The following is a 14,305-nucleotide window of genomic DNA, read 5'->3' as shown; positions in this document are numbered from 1 at the left end:
ATCTGCTGGCTTACTCAGCGCACAATGCCAAATTGTGTTTGAATTTGTCAGCAACTTTTGTCACAGTCTCAGGCAAGATGTTACCAGCAGGGTCATTCCAGTTTCTTCTCTTTAGTTTTCCTTCTTAACATACCCTGAAAAAGCCAGCAAGTGTAACTGGGAAGGAAAGATCTAGCAAACATTTAGACCTTCATTAGCCTGTTAACAGTTGGACTTGATTTTAAAAGTCTTTTCCAACCTAAATGATTCTTCTAGCAGTTTTGCACTTTTCCATATTGAAAATAGATATTAGAAATAAATTGAGATTTTTGACATGACATTTCATTAATACCTTGTCCAACGGCATTAGCATTTTCATATGTTGCTTGGAAATACCAAAAAATACTATATTCTAAGATGCCTTTTCTATAGCTCTCTCCTAATCAATGAATTGGGGCTAGCCTACATTCAACTAGTACTCCTCTGCCTTTCTAGTTTCGTGCACCTGAATCACTGCTATTGGGTTTCTATGCACCACACAGAAACCGTACACAGTCAAAATTTAACTGTTTCTGTTACTCCAGTCATTTAGCTGTCCATGGCTTTTCATACAAACCTTTAATGAAGAGTTCTGCTGGATTCAGCTTTTCAGGGAAGCCCTGTGAGGGATTACTGCTTTCTTGACCCAGGTCATATTGTCATGAGTGAAATGTTAAAATCTCTTCATTTCTATCAAAGTTGAGATACCCTTGCAAAGAGCCAGAACTTGAACTTTTCAGGATGGGAAAAGTCAAACTCAAATGTAGATTATCTGTTTACACAGCTACGCTATATTTTAACTGGTGTTTCTAGGATTATGCTTTTAGACTACTAATATGCACTTTTTAAAACTGTTTGGGAGTTTTTTAGATCTTAAAGAATAAAATCCCATTTTTCTTCTGTGAGGTTTTATGAGGCAATGGGCAGCCAGATCAGCCACAAGGCAGTCAGTCTAAGTCTGCATAGACTCTGTCTTAGTATCTTCTCTGCTCTCTGGAGAGTTTTACTGAAGGAACTGAATGTTGGTTTGTCTTCTTTCCATCTTTACATTCACGTGGCACCCTTTTGTGCTTTCAGATTTGTTAAACTTTAGTAACTGTCATCACTGAAAGGAATTTCAATAAAATATATGCAAAAGGGGATTTTCCTGCAACTGACATTTTACTTTTTACATTACTCTACAAACTTCACAAGAGAGTTTGCTTGAATGACTGATGCAGGTACCATTGAAACTGTTTAAGAACAGCAAGTTGTGTTTCTTGAAATAATGTTTTCCCCTTTCCTTTATCCCCAGTCTTCACCCATTCATTTTGCCTGGAATGTGTTAGAAAAGCATGTTGATGATAGAAAAGCATGTTCTAAGAATGAGAATTCACCACAACATATCAAGGACAAGTTGAATGGAGCTCTGAGCAACCTGATCAAGTACAAATTGTCACTGGCCAAGGCAGGGGGGTTAGAACTAGATGATCTTTAAACAACCTAAAAAGCATTCTATGATAAGAAACATGTTGTTCTCCATACTAAATGTTAGAATAATTCCTCTAGGTCTGTATGTAGAATTAAAATGTTTTCTGCTTTCACTGTGAACTCACATACAATTCTGCCTGTGATCAGTGTTCGATTTCCTTGTACAATTTGCTTTTCCATTGGACATATCAAATGAAATGCATTCAACAATATCTGAGCTTCCAAATTCACATGCAGTCTACATAGAAATTCTTGACTTATCAGAAAGAATCTTTTTTTTTTTTTTTTTTTTTCTTCCCCTCAGATGTGCATTTCCTCATTTTAGCCACCAACAGAGTGGTAAGGTGTCACTTTCCAGGGATCACTCAGTGAGCAACACCGCCATCTAGTGTGACACCGGTCCCGTCCTTTCCTTCCCTTCCCTCCTGTGCTTGCAGCACCGCAGGATGCATCCCTTGGGCTAGGATCTTGGGTGTGATGATTTCCAAAACAAGCCCCACACCTAAGTTTCTTCTACAGAGATCCATATGTTCTGAGAAAATTCTTCTCAGTACTTTTAAAGCACAGAAATCTGACATTCAGCTCATGGTAATTTTTAAATGTGTGAGCTTGTGTAGGCTTTTGTTTGGGTTTGTGGGGTTTTTTTGCCAATATTTCTTTCCCCCCCCCCCCACCTACAGAGTGCATTAACTGCCATAATACAATTTTCACCTAAGTTTCTGACCTAATAATTTTAGTCTCTTAGTCATATTCCTCCAATTTTTGCTGTATCCTTGGCCTTGTTCAAGGATTTTCCTCTTTTCAAACTATAACGACTTAACAGGCAAATTCTGTCATTCCATAATCTACTAAAGAAATTTGCCCTTTCAGTGAGTTTTACCTGACCATAACTGTCGTATTTTCCCTGCCAGTAAGATGGTAAATATGACCTTTTTCATGACAAGTAAAAGGCTATAGATTTTGTGTTGACCTGATTGTGCAGTTCTCAGGACTTGTCTGGACTTGCCCTGGCCTGAGCTACTTTTACCACCTTTTTATACTTCTCTGTTGGTCTAATTCCTAGCTTTAGTTACCCTTGTGAATACAATTGACTATAAAGGTCTGACAGACTAGGTTATTCACTCTTTGCCTAAAGACCAGTAGCCCCTTATGGCAAATAAAGTTGAGGCAGGCCGTGTGCAGTCTTCAAACTTGAGTTGTGAATCAGTGAAAGAAGCAGACCGTGATAAGAACAGATGTAAAGGTAGTCCCAGCTGAATGCCAGCAGTGAGGCAGAAGGGGTCCTGTACACACACCTAAACTGAAACCCTATTTGGAAACACCTCAGGATGCTGCTGGTCTGCCACCACTTCCATGCTTGATGCAGATAACTAAAATCGACCCTGTGACACAACAGATGTGAACAGGGAACACAACACCACTGAAAAAAGTAGTTGTTAGTTAAGCGTTGAGTAACAATCTTAGTGACATAAATAGTAAGGCTTTTCAGGATGAGTTTGGACTATAACTTAATATTACTGTGGCAAGACCAATCAGTTTGTTCTATTATATTTAGACTGTTAAGATTATTATTAGGTTAAAAATAAATTCTAGGCTCTCTATGTACCTTTATGGGGTTTTTTTGGCCTTAACTGTTCTTTGATTATAACATACCCATAACAGGCATTATCAGCTCTCCTTGGAACTGAAAAGATCTATTTCATCTTTCGTCTAATTTGTTTACATTTCATCCTTTCACTATTCCTGAAAACACAATTAGTCTGGAAGACCTGTCTATAGCAACTTCCTCCTATTGAATAGTTAAAATTGATTGCATAGCACATCAATACTAAAGGAGAAAACACTGGAAGAAGATTTTGGACTGTAAAGTACTTAATAGTTTTGGCTTATGAAAGCCCTGAAATAAAATCTAGGTTTTCTATGAGGTCTGTAGAGCCAATTCTATCTTATTTGATCTAATTTCTCATAATAGCATAATTTGCATCTTCTGTTAGTTGGAGACATAAGTGGCAGCACTAAGAATCAAGTGCTGAGCTACCTGAATTATATCTTCCCCAACAATACCACTTGGAGTTTTAAAGGACAATGATATTAAACAATCTCTTAAAAAAAATCATCCAAATGCAATATTTGTTATAAATTCTACATGTGTACACAAATGGCTTTTATTTTGACTCCAGTTCTTTAGTTGTCCCAGCATTTGAAAATAGATAAATATATTAATTGAAATGATATTTTAAAAAATCAAAGTTTATGCAGTTTTCATAAGGACAAAAGTTTCGAGGGTAATTATTTTCAAGAACAAACAAAGAATTTCAGGTATGAAACATGGTTCTATCCCTTGGTCATACACAAGTCAAAAAGCCAGTATATGTAGCTCTTGAGAATACTAAGATATTTTCTCAAAACTTTCTTACTGTCTTGACATCTTCTAGTTGCTTATTCTAGAAGATAGTGCTATAGTCTAGAAAATATCTGCTCTTGGGTTCCTTAGGCTCCTGAGTAGCATGAATTCAATCACAAGAAGGAGCCATTAACAAGTGCACTTTCTTACTGTCTTGACATCTTCTAGTTGCTTATTCTAGAAGATAGTGCTATAGTCTAGAAAATATGGGGTTTGGGTTCCTAAGGCTCCCGAGTAGCTTGAATTAAATCACAAGAAGGAGCCATTAACAAGTGGTTTGTCATACACTGTAAACTCTTTCTTCTGGAAGAACTTTAAAAGAACATTGCTTGGTATTTGGAATTACTGTCATGATTAATGATGTATCATCTTCTTCCTTCTCCCCACTTTGCTGAAGAACTGTCCTACAATTCTCAGCACTGTACCACAACTGGAAACAGTGTAGTAGTTCTCAAGAATTTTCAATGCAATAATTATTTACCTATATACCTACCTACCTTCTGGCCCTGCCTCTGAAATGTAAGATGGGCAGAGGGTAGGGATGGGATGCTAAGAGGGTCATCCAGGACCCTTTTATGCTGTTGAAGATGAAACCGAGAGTCTGGATTTTCAATTCTTTGTAATTTACTACCATATGCAAAAAATTAGCAGCTACAAATTTGCATGAGAAAGACAACCATTTTCTGAAAAAAAAGAAAAAAAAAGGTATTGCTCCTACAACAAAATACTTTTGTCCTCTCAACTTGCCTCACTCTTGCATTGAAGTAGAAATTTCTGCAAAATCTGACACTCATCTGTAGCTAAAAATTATTTAGCCAGTGTCCCAGAATTCAATTCAGCTGAAGTCATCTGCCTCACAAATTTTTGGTTCCAGGTAGAATAAGCAAAATTACTTTTATTCACTTTTTTGGAGTGAATAAAAACAACCAGACAAAAAAACCCTAATGAAACCAGACAGGATCTTTTGCAGAAATGCAGTTACACAGCAGAAAAGTTGCCTGATAGATGAACTTTCAAGTCTCCTTTACCATGAAGAAATTAGGAATCAGGATGGGTCTCTTAATCTGTTGTTGGTGAATTGAATTTTAGGTGATTTTTCTTCCTACTAATACAGTAGTATTCAAACTTTATTTGGACAAGTGACAAGTGGGAAATCTGTTTAACAGAAGGTGCGTGAGTTCTCAGAAACCCTTTAGAATTTGTGGAGTATCAAACAGAAGGGTTAAGTCAGGACATTCATAAATGAAACATGCTGCAGGTGCTAGCTAAGGGCATCCTGCAAACCTGTCACTCAGATTATTCCTTTAAATAAAAGTAAATGTAGATATATATCTTTAGAGTGACATTTGTAATCACTTCTTTCTTGTTCACAGTTGTATTTTTTATTCTCTATGATCCTTCCTTCTTTCTTCAGCTGTCTCAGAGACTTCTCTTTCACCAGCAATTTTCCAGAGTACTGTCTTTAAAGAAAAATCCAAAAATGTCACAGACTGACTTGCCTAACACATTCTTGATATTTTTAAAGTATGGTTAATCCTAATTTCATGAAACTGATTCCAGACAATTTCTGAATCAGATGACCTTTTGTGGTAAATGCTCAATTTTCCTTTCTGATCTGATTAATCTGTTTATATGCTGTTTCTTGATAAAAACTTCAGACTTATTTTTTCAATAGGTACTAAAAATAATGCTATAAATCAGGTCTCTATTCAGAAAACCCCTACATTCTAATCAGAAGATGGAAAATATTTCTGTACTTTCCCATTTCTTAACAATGATTACAGTCTGATATTAAAGCAGTACATGACAATAAATTAATCTTTGCTATGAGTCTGTAAGAGTTCTTACAACTGTTCTTTGTTGAACAAAACTGACTTCAGCCTTCTCCCATTAGTGTGGATAGCCCAAACTATGATACCACATATGAACTTTGTGACATCAAAAATAAGAATATAATTTCTTTATGCTATCAAAGTCATACTGTATTATAGCATTCTCAAATTTGAATTTTCACTAAGGAGTTGGGCTTTCTTAGCAAAGTGTTTAATAGTCTTTGTTTACTGTCTTTCAACAGTGCAGTAGAAAGGGGAAATATCAGACCTACTTTCTCACAAGATCTTTCTGTTTCTCAGAAATTATTTTAAACGCGTTGCAGCCTTATTCAGTATGACCAAAATATGAACAGACCCTTTGTCATTGACAAAAAACCAAAAAACCACAGAAAATTCTTACTCTGCCTTAGCGACTCCTTTTATTTATAAAATGCTTTATTGTCCTGTTGGGATGCCAGTGAGATGCTTCATAAATGATCATTTACATAACGATTCCCCTACCCATCATTATGATTAGCAGTACCAGTTGGTTAGGGTATTTTCTTTTACAGCTGATGCAAATGCTTTGCTCCTTAGGAGAAATTTGTTGATAACATTCCTACAGCAGGGCACAGCTAAAAAATATTTTTCCCCTCGGACAGTTCTCAAGATTTGATTTTTTTAGAAGACATGCAAAGGAATGTTTTATGAAAGCACTTCAGAATTCTATCTAGTTCAGCTTCATATTTGCACATGCAGCTTGAGAGCCAGCCTTGCTATCCTTCACTCAGGTGTGCAAGCTGCCCACCAAGTGAGGGAGTCCTTTCCTTTTGGCAGCTGAACATGGAATGGAGCAGCTGCAAGGCAGTAAATGAGCAATTGCAACAGGGACTGCTTGAGACAACAGCTCCTAGCTTTACTCAGAACTAAGAAAAGGCAAATATTTGGACTAATATCTTCGGCCGTTACGTGGAAATCCTTGCCTATTTCTTTTATCTTTATTGACTTTTCACCTACTATCTAGAAACAAGAAACATTTGTTCTGCTGAACCAATGAATTTCCATTGAATGTATGAGTCTGAAAAGATAGGGGTTTATTTTATATGTTCACATTTTTATTAATTAAAGACATTTTCTAACAGATATCGTATCTATATGTCAAATAGTTTACTTGTTACTGACAATTAATTTTGTGTCCATTGTTTCTATTACACAAAGAATGAGGATTTGAAAATTAATCTGTTTAGTTGTTTTGTCTCTGTACATCAACAACTTTTGGAGAAAATAAAGATGTAACAATATGCTGGGACTGCAAGCTAGACAGAACTTTTGATACTGATCTGCCTGGAGCTTAAAGTTTATTAAAGCTAAACTAGCATTCATTTAAACATTGGTGGCAAGGAATTTCTTTCAACAAAATCATCAATCAACATAGAGAAAAGCAACAACAACAAAAAAATTTTCATCCCAAAACTCCACTTTGCTCTTCCTTTCCCCACTGTTTATTAGTTCTGGTTCCTATTCCCAGCTCTTCTTTCCAAATCTCCTTATCTACACCTGTGATGCATTTGTTTCCTGGGGGTGTGCCTGCCCAGCTGAAGTTGTTCAGGTACATTGAAACTTCCTTTCAAGAAGAAAGAGTATTCCCAGCTCTTCTTTCCAAATCTCCTTATCTACACCTGTGATGCATTTGTTTCCTGGGGGTGTGCCTGCCCAGCTGAAGTTGTTCAGGTACATTGAGGAAGAATGAGGACTCCTTCCTTTCTGGCAGAAGAGCTTGTTTCACAGTTTTGGTTTAATCTCCAAGAACAGGCTGTACCACAATTCTTGAAAGACTTCCTGCCCTGGAGTCAGTCCGACTGCTCTTTTTCTGATCAGCTGTCATACAAGAAACAAAGTGTATGGCTGCAGATGAGTTACAAAGACCCTTTCTGCTGCAGCAGGATGTTAAGGTAATTGCATGATGAATTTCATGTCTTTTCTTTAGAGAGAAAAACTAATCATTTAGCTAGAACTAGAAACTTCAAGTGTGTTTAAAATGTGCAAAGAGGTCTGTAGTGATGGATGGACATCTATATGGGCTGCTGACTTTAATGACATGTGGTGCTCCTATTAGTTCTGAAAAGGTGTTTAAGATGAGATATTGTGAAATAGATTTTGGCAGTTTTTGCATTAACCTTATACCTTAAACTTTGTGCACCTCCTGGAAGTTTGCAGATTGCTTATCTTGCTTTACATAATTTAAACTGGAAACTGGCAGTGATGAAATATGAACAGGTTGTTCTTAGAAGTCTTTCTGCTTCCAAATGCTTTAAAGGGTGTGTAAAACTCTTTAAAAGTACAGCAGTCGCTCTATTGATAGCTTGGTGATTTAGAACAGAGTCTGTGAGTGTAGTTGGCAATCTGTCTTCAAGCAATGGGAGATTAAAAAAAAAGTAAAAAAATAGTAGTAATGAAATACTGGTGTGTTGCTAATTGGAAAAAAAAAGAGGATACTTTCAAGAAATGGATACTTTGGTAGTTCTAGAAGTTAATTTTTGTGTAGGGGTAAAGTCAGATAAATGCTTCATTGTGGATGAGAGAACATAATTATCTGGCTTGTAACAGCCAAAGAGGTATCTGAGTAACCAAAAACACTGAAAAAGTTTCTTCTCTCTTGTTCTAGAAATGTTTGCGTCAGTTTGGTGATAAATTGTATGTCTTGGTTGAATTCAGCTGTGATGAGGTTCTTTCTATTAAAAAACTAATTCTGTTTGTTTGTTTTGATATGCAGTGTTATATCAGACTGTTTGGTATAGCAGTAGTACACTCAAAGGTACCATGCAGGTGTGGAATGATGTCATATAAAATGTTATTTTTCAAATAACAGTTATCAGTCATGCACCTGGACATAATGTTCTATCTCTTGTTCCCCAGAAAGATTTTTTTCTTGTGGTCTAGGGATACTTTGCTTTGAGTGAGCATATCCTAGCTGGGAGACTGCTGAAGATTCAGCCATAGCTGTGGGCAAATTAGAGGCACAAATAAGATACAAAAGAGAAATCTGCAAAAGTGATCACCTCTGAAGTGGCACATGGGATCATAGAGTAGGAAACTCTGGAACTCTGCATTGTTCTGACAATATCTGCAATTAAATAAAAATATTAAAAATTTATAGTGGAAAGAAGAAGCATGCTGGCTATTTTCTTTGGAAAATGGAGAGGGAAAATTCTTTGTTAGTTTCTGTGTTTTAAGAGGATATAAATAAAGGAATAAATGAAAAATAGACAAAACTGCATTAGATAAGTTGTGAAAATCAAAATAAAGTGTATAAACCTTGCCAAATGTAATGAAAATGAGGAAAAGCATAAAGCTGTTATATAGTGTGGTCATGAGCACAAGTAATCTGGATCAAATCCAAACAATTGTTATTTTTGCGTTCATGCACTGATGTGAAGAAAAGGGGCTTACTGGGAAGCATGCCAAATGTAATGAAAATGAGGAAAAGCATAAAGCTGTTATATAGTGTGGTCATGAGCACAAGTAATCTGGATCAAATCCAAACAATTGTTATTTTTGCATTGCACTAATATGAAGAAAAGGGGCTTACTGGGAAGCGAATTAGAAATTTTGCTGTATGACTAGTTAGAAAAGGCATTTCCATTAGGAAAAAATGCAGTCATAAGAATGTTTTGTAAAAGCTGATGAGATCTCTTTTGCGTGCAACTTGAGAGTTGAACTCCAAGTTGAACCCTGAAGGAAGACAGTAAGAATAATAATAAAATTGAATACTTATATTGGTTTGAGAGAAAAATAGCTTTTTGGTTTTCTTAGTTTGGTATAAAAACAGTTGAAAGGGGATGTGTATTCTCCTAGGTTTCAAAAGTCTAAAGTTAATGGTGATTAGGATAAAAAACAACTGTGATGGAAAAGTTAGCAGTTATATAGTCTGCACAAGCACATTTAGGCTGAACACTGGAAGTCTGTGGAGAAGGTGGTGAAATGGCTTTGTGGCTGGAGTTACGAGGGAACACAGGCTAAGCATTTTTAGTTGGGTGAGACCTTTTTTTGAATTAATTATGAAATTTGTTTGCCACATCTGGGGGACTGGGTTGAAGGATCAGAAGTATAACACTGGACAAATGTAAATGTTCTCTGTAGTGCTTTGGAGGCTAATCAGACTCTAACATGTAAAGATAAACCAGTTTCCTAAGAATTGTGCCAATATTGTACATTTTCTACCAGTTTTGACAGGCTTTGAATTTATTTGTGGAATTCTTATCTTCTTATTTGTGAATTTGGTCCATTGTTAAAGCAAGAAAGTGTCCATTTCCTCCTTTATTTTTTTCCCTTTCCACACTTTTCCATCTGGAATCATCTGGGTATAGCCACGTTCAAGGAATATATTATCTAAATTCCTTTCATTGTGGTTCTTCCTTTGAAAGTGTCGAGATAGGAGAGATATTTAAATATATCCTACTGATAACACTTAGGCTTTTGTACTGAATGGTCTCTTCTTGCAGAATATTGCTTTCCTTTCATGAGCAGAGGTTGCAGCATTTCTTGTTTCTAAAGAAAGTGCTTCAATTTCACAGATGAAATGCATAAATCCAAGAGCATATATTCTGAGAATTCTTTAAAATTCCACTTAAATATATGCCCCTTAATCACAGCAGACCAAAAACAGTCACAAAGCTGCCTTTCAAACTACAAGGGGAAGAAAAAAATTCAAATTGAAAACAAGTTCCAAGACCATTACATATAGAGTATATTCTTTGCAGAAAAGTGCTCTAGCTCCTATGGAAGGAAAAAAAGAGAGCCTTGGATGACAATATCATTTATGTAGAGCATGCAGCTTAATCTTTCATTAAGCATCTTGAGACAATGTCATGATACTGTGTCCAAGCATCCCATATTGCATTCAAGTATTTAAAATATTTTTCAAGCATATATAACTGGTAGTCAAGACTTGAATAAGACTGTGTTTGTTTACAATTGCATAACATAAAATACATTTAAAATATTTTTCAAGCATATATAACTGGTAGTCAAGACTTGAATAAAACTGTGTTTACAATTGCATAACATAAAATACATTTAAAATATTTTCAGAATGAAAGAAGGGAAGAGCTTGAATTTTCTGTGTTTTTTTTTTTTTTTAATAAATCCTCTCATGTATAAGTGTGGATAGATAGAAGGTAGGAGAATAGAGATAGTGGTGAAAGTAATCTCACCCCTAAGGAGTTACAGCTGTGCCAATTATCAAGCATTAAGAACAAGCCTGCCCTTAATAGGCCATAGCTGGATCCAATTAAGAGGGGTATTATACAAGAGCAGGTTGGCTGGTTGAGATGTGAGATGGAGCTTGTTGGCTGTGCAGAGGAGAAGGAGTCAGTGCTGTGGCTGTGAGGAGCTGCTCATGAAAATCACCAAGAAGGTATGAAACCTTTGCAACAAAATGGCAACATATAAAGATGTAGATTACAACAATAGGGCAAAGTAAAATTATAAAAGCATTCACTGGCAAAAAGTGAAATGAATAACAGGTCTAATAATTGTGTTCTTTGACAGAGATTCCAGCCTGTAAGTGTGTATGGGGTGGTTGGTTTGGGTTTTTTTTAACCTTTGCAGTATCAAATAAGCAGTTAATATCTACTCAATAGGACCTAGAATGAGCTATTCTCCATAGTGGTGACTAGTCAGCCTCATAGCTCTGCCCATTTAAACTCTATGATGGAAGTACAGAAACCTCCAATGAAAATACCTGACTTTGGCTAAATCATGTCTTTTTCCAGAATTCATTGGGTTGTGCAAAAAAAACATTGTTATTTGGGGAGAACAGATGTGCAAAGAGAGGAATATGATGAAGTCAGACTGTTAAAGCATTTATTTGGAAACAAGGCTATTTTTTTTTTTCTTTTTGGCCAGCATTTGGTTTTGGACCCTCAGGACATGAAATGGGTGCTCAGATTGGTCTGTAACTTTTTTAATGTATCTTCCTCAGAAGTTCAAAGTTATATTTGTTCTAATGTGAGATGAACACTGCTATTTCCTCATGAAGATGTACTTCTGTCCTCCGGGAGGACAGTGAAAGATTGATATCTCAAAACTTTCAAAATAATCCACATTATTGCTGGCAGCTCTGACAAAAAGATTGCTATTAGTTGAGTCCCACAGGACATGCTAGTAGACCAACCAGTCCCATAGGGTGAACATATTTATTATCCTCATTGTTTTTGATATTATGAAATGGACAATTCCAAAGGACATTGGTTCTGTTTCTGCAAATAGAAGCTCCAACATTAAGGCCTTGCCCAGAGCACAAAGGTAAACATCCATGTAATTTCTGAACAGTTAAGAAATGTGTTAAAGAAATGTAAAATAAGAAAAGAAGTGTGTTAAACCATTAAAGAAACTCGGTTTACCATGAATTAAAATAATTCTTCCAAACACTCAGCTCTTTGGATCCAGGTTTGTTTTGATCACTTTTCAAAAAATAACAGAGCTCTCAGTTAATTAAAAATCCCTTGTATTGCAATAATTTTATTACTTTCAAATTATTTTAGCTATTAATAATTATTTCTTTGCTTGCTTTGATTAGAGGGTCAAATTCTGCTTAGCTAGGTTTTGCTTGGTCAGGTCAAAGAATTTACTGAAGAAATAAGGAAATAACACCTTTTAATTCTGATTATAATGTACAGGGAAAAAATGTTCTGAGTAGCCAAAATCTTTATTCCATAATGTTAGCTGGAAATTCCACAAGAACTCCTTAGATCAATGCTTTAGAAGAAGTTACAATGTTTATTTGTAGAATCTTATCACTTCTGATCTAGTGTTGAATCAAGGAATGGAAGTTCAAGGCTATAAGGACATAATCTGGGGAAAAAAACCCCAAACTAAACACAAACATTCAAAACACAACTCGCTACAAGAAAACAAACAAACCACCCTGAGTTATTTAAGTCTGTTATATTTAAGTAAAACATCACATACATATAGAAATTTACTAAGGATTTATGAAAACATTTGGCTTTTCGGTCTTATCAAGTTCTTCAAGTAAAGTATTGACAGATATTTTGCTTTTAGCACTGTACCTGAAGTTCTATCACATTTTTAGTACTGAAGTGTGAAAAGTTGGAAAAGAGGGCCATGTACTGACATTGCAGAAGTTATTACAAATGCCATTCTTGGGCTATTTATAAACATTTTTCTCTATGGAACTGTAGGTTTTTCCTTTTGACTTGCCTCTATCTTATATGACTAATTGCTGCATCAGAGATGCTAGTGCCTATTTAACTCTTCTTAGCCACTGGGGAGCTAGGCAATCTGTTCTTATGCACAGAAACACTTACATTATACAGAAGATTTCTAAAATATGTGGTTTGTACAAATGCCATTAAGGAATGGAAAGTGTATGCAATTTCCTAAGAGCCTTTTTAGATTTTTCAAATATATTTGTGAAGTAATTATAGCCTGATTGCAGTTATATCATAGTAAAATGTCATAGCATAATGGTACTGAATCATTTTAATGAACAAAACTCATAACATTGTAGATACAAATCAAATCTGAAGTTTATCAAAGGAGACATCCACTAGGGGATCATAAGTATCATTAAAAATGCTCCTCCACTCTGCTGTATTTTCATTATTCTTCTTTGAATCCTGTCATCAGAACCACCTTCCTTTCAGCTGAGTAAGAACTGATGCCTCTCTCATTGGAGTGTGTCTCTTATCCAGCCAGAAGGATCACTTTTAAGTTCCATGAGGTAAGAGGTAGTCTCTCTCCCTATGAAGTTAAGTGAGCTGTCAGTTTTAGCCCCTGCTGACTGAGGAGCAGAGAACTCAGATCACAATAGTGCTTCTGACATGCTTGCATGTCAGGGAGAGAGATTCATTAGAACTAAAATGCCATTCTTAAAAGCACTGTGCAGCAGTAGCTCCTGTTCTCTGCTAGCCCTGTGCTTTCACTCCTTGGAATAGTTAGACCACATTTCCAACAGCAAAAGGGCTTTACCTTTCTATTGTAGACCAGGCACACATCATGAGGATAAATCATGAAAATTGATGGAACAATAAATCTGTATAATTTGCTGTATCTAAATGAGGTTAGAATTAATGCGCTGATGCTCCTCGGTACTTTTGTCTTCGTGGCTTTTAATAGGTTTGATTGAGCAGAAGTGTTTCTTGCAGCTGTCAGAGTTTGCTAATAAAATTAAAGGCACAATGAAAACTATTTCCTTCATTTGATTTCCTTTAAACTGTTCAAATATCTCATTAAAATAATAATCTTTTAATTAAAAGAACATAACAGATCAGAGAATGTCTGATGTATCTTAGGAGGATTTATAGATGCTACATAAGCTTCATTTTTACTATATTTTAATTTCTAGATGATTTATAGAAGCATAGAATTTCACCCTGAGACTTAATAAGATGGTCTCATCTTACTAAATACCAAAATAATGGAGCAACAGCACAGAAAAAAACCATATCTTAGATTTGTATCCACTCATAGATATTAAGTATTTTAAGCTGTTTTGTTTATAGCAATAGAGTTTTGAGGTGCCTACTAATCCTTTTAAAAATTACTAATTCTTCCTATTTTAAGGAATAAGCATTTA

The sequence above is a fragment of the Passer montanus genome, unplaced genomic scaffold, assembly GCF_014805655.1.
Source record: "Passer montanus isolate IOZ18808 unplaced genomic scaffold, ASM1480565v1 scaffold14, whole genome shotgun sequence".
Taxonomy (NCBI): Eukaryota; Metazoa; Chordata; class Aves; order Passeriformes; family Passeridae; genus Passer; species Passer montanus.
This window is presented reverse-complemented; position numbering follows the sequence as displayed.